The following is a 5,909-nucleotide window of genomic DNA, read 5'->3' as shown; positions in this document are numbered from 1 at the left end:
TGTTTGTTTCGCTTCACCACCCACCAAGTCACCATTACTTTTTCGTGGTTCACGATAAAGGTAGGTATTATAACCAGCAATTGATAGAATTTTCTGACTTTCTGATATAGTTTTAATTGGTACAACAAACGTTGGAAACGTTTAGAATTTCTTTCAATATTTTCTCATCTTCTTCATTTTTACTTTATGTACCACAAAGCAGAGGCGAAATTAGAAAATATTTTAGGAGTCAAAATTAAATTTATAATTTTTACGATGATAAAAATATAATTTTATTATTTTAATAGCATATGTATTTATAATTTTAAATGAATAAATTAAATTTTTATCATTTTTAGAAGTGTCAAAATATAATTTTATCTTTGGACAATTTATACAAAAAAGCCCCTTTTTTTTGAAAAATTACCGAAATGGGCCCATTACTTAATTATTTACCGGAATGGTCCATTTTCCGGCAAATCACATCCACGTCACCGCGATGTCAGGGGACGCGCCAGCAAATCGCGGCCACGTCAGCAAAGCGTGCTGATGTGGCCACGATTTCATGCCACGTAGCGCGTTCCTGGGGACGCGATTTTGTCGTTTTTCCCACGTTAAATTTTTTTGGCTTTTAGGGTTTAGGGTTCAGGATTTTTAGGATTTTTAGGTCCTGGAAGAAATAATTTCGAGTTGACGTTTCTGATCAAATAGTATAAAATCGCTTCTAGCTAGATGCTATTTGAGAAGAATTTGTGAAATTGCGCCCTCTTGGACGCGCTTTTGCTACAGTAGGTCATGGAAGAAATAATTTTTTTTTGACATTTCTGAGGAAATAGTATAAAATCGCTTCTAGCTGGATGCTATTTAAGAAGAATTTGTGAAATCGCACCCTCGTGGACGCGCTTTTGCTACAGTAGGTCATGGAATAAATAATTTTTTTTGACGTTTCGGAGCAAATAGTATAAAATCGCTTCTAGCAGGATGCTATTTAAGAAGAATTTGTGAAATCGCGCCCTCGTGGACGCTCTTTTGCTACTGTAGCATGTTTGGGCTGAGGTTATAAATTAGGCAAAAAATGTTCTCAAAATGCATAAGTCACAGCAGAAACAATTTAGAGAGGCTATGAAGGTTAAAGTTTCGACTATGAGTGAACGTATTAGTGCTGTTATTTACTACGATGGTGAGGTTTGCCACACTGAGAATGGTGTTTTTGTCGAGAATACAAGTCTGATTGGTTTTAACGAACATAAATTTGACAGAACTTCGTAAAAGAATTAGGCGTAAAATTTTCGGAACGACGCCAATGAAAGTTCTGTCTATTACGTACCGATTATGTTCTTCTGTTGATCCGGTGACATATGACTCGTTCGACATAAAAGGTGCTCGTAGCTTGGAGGCAATGGTGCAGACTAGAGGTGCTCATGGGCCAGGCGGCCCGTCGGGCCGAAATATGGGAAGGTTTAGGTAAAAATATAGGCCCAAAATATGGGCTTGGGCAAAAAAACGAGGCCAGTTTAGAAAGTGGGTTGGGCCTCGGGCACCACTTTTTTGACTGCCCTACCAAACCGATATAATAAATATATTTATTTTAAATTTTTTTAATTTTAAAATATTTTAAAATACTTTTTATTTTAAATTTTAAAATATTTTTAATTTTAAAATATTTTAAAATATTTTTAAATTTTAAAATAAATTTTGGTATTTATTAAAATGGGTTAATGTAGGTGCCTGAAGCTTATGATTTTTTTCGGGCGGGCACAGGCAAAATTTCAGGCCCATATTTCGGGCCGAGCTAAAAAAATTTTATGGGCTCGGCCCGAACCCGGCCCGATCCGGCCCATGAGCACCTCTAGTGCAGACTCATCTTGCTAGTGGAGTACCTTATATTGAGTTATATGTACAATTTACATCGCCAAGTGATGTACTTGCGACCGGTGTTCGCGATGTATACAGGACCCCTGGCCGACATTCGGTTGGCGGGTTACAAAACACGGAACAACCCATGTTTGGTAGCGGTGTTGAATCCACATCCCCCGCAAGACACTCTGTCTGTGGATGGGACATGTACGTCGGTGGCTCGATGTTTGATGCTGGAAATACGTACTAGGGAATGGCATCAAGTTCTAGTGGTTGGCAATCTACATCCAATTGGGGACGTTATGAAATCCCAGAAGAAGGGATGATGTACTCCCTACGACGTCAACCGGTGAGGGGACCTCGTACGCTGCCGATGATTGTGGGTTAGAAGATGACTTCGATGTGGATCCACCTCGAGATCCCGGGCCCGATGGTGCAGAAGTTGGCTTATTTTTTGAACCGGAGCCTATTCCAACAGAACCTAAAGATGCTGAAATGAGTTCAGATGAAGAAGAAAATCTACGATTCAGAGCATACTCACCTCCAGCCCACATGCATAATGTCAATCTGTCAATAGATGATGCGTTAGAGTTTCCAGATCTACCACACCGGTTGCGCGATCGTACAAGTTCGGGGGGTAGATTTCGGTGAACTTGAAGTTGGTAATTAGTTTACCAACAATGATAGTTTTATTGGTGCTTTGAAACAACATAGCATCAAAAACGGCGTTAACTACCATGTCGTTAAATCCAAATCTGATAAGTTTGAGGCGAAGTGTGCGGTCCAATACAGCACCTGTTCATGGAAAATCTACGCCTCGTTAAGGAAAAGGACAGGGTTGTGGGAGATTAAAAAGTACAAAGGTCCACATACATGTGCTGCAGGTACAGTATTAACGGTTTTTAAATAATACTTTTATTATGCAATATTGCATTATTTAATGTACTCGGTTTATAGGTGTTTCACAAGATCATCCCAAGATGGATTCAGCTATGTTAGCTAGCTTGATACTGCCCACGGTTAAAGCAGATCCCAAGACTTCAGTGCCGGTATTAATTGCCAATATTCGTAGCCAAATGGGGTACACGCCCTCTTACTGCAAGGCTTATATAGCTAAGCAAAAGGCGTTGGAGAATATGCATAGTGGGTGGGACGCCTCATATAATGAAATATGGCAGTGGTGTCAGGTGCTAGAGAGATACGTCCCAAGTGCCATCACAGACCTTGAAACGGAACATGCGTACTACAACGGCCGATTGCTACGTGGATGCCAAGTGTTCAAACGCTTGTTTTGGACCTTTAAGTAATGCTAAGACGCATTTCCATACTGCGGACCAGTATCTCGGCCAATCCGTATTCAATTGCCGAAGGTTGACTTTGTGTTGATCGTCAAATACCTCAGGATCCACCGGAATTGGTTGTCTACATCCAAACTGTCGTAGCACTCTGTCTGACTGGTACGGCTCAACGGTTGCGTAGTTGATCAACACGACTTTCACATGCCAAGCTTGTGGGTTTTGTAAGAACTGTTTCAGAATTATTACCCGAATTGCCGGATCCTCGTATGGTGTCCATTGAAACTATATGAACATGATAGAAATATTAGTTATATACATAATACTAAATACTAAATACTAAATACTAAATACCAATCGACTAGCGAATGTATGGAAATATCTATTTTATTTAATACTTACTTGTGCTTCCGATCGTTGGTCCAATAGAAGCCGTATATCTTCAAGAGAGGTAGGTAATCAAGCATGACTTGCCGAATGGTTCCACCTAATTAAATAAATTTTTAGCATACTTTTATTTTTAAAAATCTACATAATAATTGTAAAATCTAATATAAAATTTACCTCGTTATGAGTGGGAATGTATATGGGTGGTCCACTCGAGGACGTATAAATAGAAAGCGAAACCGTGCCCATGACTGCAGTAGTGACAGGCAACCTCCGATTTTCACTCTCCTCGGTATCGTCGCCCCGTACATCTCCCGATATAACGTTGCCAAGACGGCAGACCCCCAACTCAATTCACCAGCTGCTATAAAATCAACGGGTTTCAGCAGCCATCTTAGATGTACGAGGCTCCGTGACGTGTCGGGCATCAGATAACCTCCAATTAATTGAAGAATGTATGCCTGAGCATATTAGATTCTTTTAATTTCGGTTGAATCTTCATCCGGATCAGGGAATGTGTCACGTAACCAGCCCATCTCGATCTTACCTCCCTCCATTTTCTCCGGAATAGCGCCCAAAAACTCGTAGCACACCGCCCCCAATCGCTAGATTGGGCAGAACCGGTGACTGGATACCCGTCCACCGGCAATCCCAATTGTAGACTGACATCTTCTAGAGTGATAGTGCACTCTCCACATGGAAGATGGAATGTGTGCGTCTCGGGTCTCCACCTCTCGATCAACGCACTAATTAGTTTCGGGTCCACCTTGCATCCCCGGCCTACCGTCGCCACGTGTCAAAAACCCACTTCCCGCAGGTAGTTCTCTACCAACGGTGATGGAGGAGCATGCATATTCCGGATATTGCATTCCAACACCCGATCTACAGACTTTTATAACAAATAATAAATTAATAATTATCTAAAAATGCATAAATAAAAAATTCTTAAATAATATTTAAAAATTATATTTAAAGCTTATCATTTTCATTTGTTCCACCGATATGTGATGATTATCAAGACGAGTCAATTCTCTGGCTATTGCTGAAATCGTACAAAATTTTACAGTATAAAAAAATTTTAAAAAATAATTTTTTTAAAAATTATTTAAAAATAGAGATTTAAGAGAAATTTAAGAAGAACTTGAGAGTAAATTGAAATTAAATATAGATTTGAGAGAAATTTTGAATGAATTTGAGAGGAAATTTGAGAGAGGATTAGTTTGTGAAAAAAAAAGGGTGGGGTATTTATAGTTTTTTTTTACGGTTGGGGGGCAACGGTCAAATTTTTTACCGTTGCAGCATTGTTCATGCGCGGGACAAATCACGGCCACGTCAGCATGTTTTGCTGACGTGGCACCAAAGCGCGTCCTAGAGGGAGCGATTTGTTGCCATGTCAGCATAGCGCGCTGATGTGGCTGCGATTTGTCTTGCGTCCCCTGACATCGTACTGACGTGGACGCGATTTGCTGGAAAATAGACCATTCCGGTAAATAATTAAATAATGGGTCTATTTCGGTAATTTTCAAAAAAAGGGCTTATATTGGTAAATTTCCCTTTATCATTATTAATTTAAAATTTTAAAAGTTTTAAAAGTCCTAATTTAAAATTTTAAAAGTTTTAAAATTCCTAAATAAGAAAAATCATTTTAAGAGAGGGTCGTGCCTGCAAACCACCCCTAACTAACCCTGCGACAGAGGAAGCAATTGCAATGGTGTTCTGAGTATGAAAATGATTAAATTGTTTGGTTTAAAATTGTGCATGATACGATTCTAACATTCTGTGAACCGGTGCAATTGTGAACAGAGCAAACATTGCCTCTATAGACTGAAAAAAAAAATTGAAGCGGATCACATAGTAGATAGTGGTGAGCAAAACTCGATTCGACTCGAAAAAATCGAAAAAAAATTTGAATTTCGAGTTATTCGAATCAACTCGAATTTTTTTTTCGAATTTCGAGTTCGAATCGAGTTGAATTTTCGAATTCGTATAACTCGAATAATTCGAATAATTCGAATATCAAACTATAATATTTTACATTTTTACCCTAAACTCCCAAACTTTTTTACTTTTCCCTCAAAACTTTTACTCCTTCCCACTTTCCCCCCAAAACTTTTACTCCCCTCCCCTCCCAATCTACCCAAAATTCATTTCCCACCAAAATTTTACTCTTCCATTTACTTTTGCTCAAAATTTTACTCCCAAAAACCCTCAAAACCTTTTATTTTCCCCCAAAATTTTTACTCCCTCCCACTTTTCCCCTAAAACTTTTATTCTCTTCCCATCTCACCTCCCATCTACCCCAAACCCTCCCCCATCTAATTTTTTATTATTATTTTCCCTCCAAAATTTTACTCTCCCTATTTACTTTCCCTCAAACTTTTATTCTCCAAA

This window comes from Gossypium raimondii, chromosome 5, assembly GCF_025698545.1.
Source record: "Gossypium raimondii isolate GPD5lz chromosome 5, ASM2569854v1, whole genome shotgun sequence".
NCBI lineage: Eukaryota > Viridiplantae > Streptophyta > Magnoliopsida > Malvales > Malvaceae > Gossypium > Gossypium raimondii.
This window is presented reverse-complemented; position numbering follows the sequence as displayed.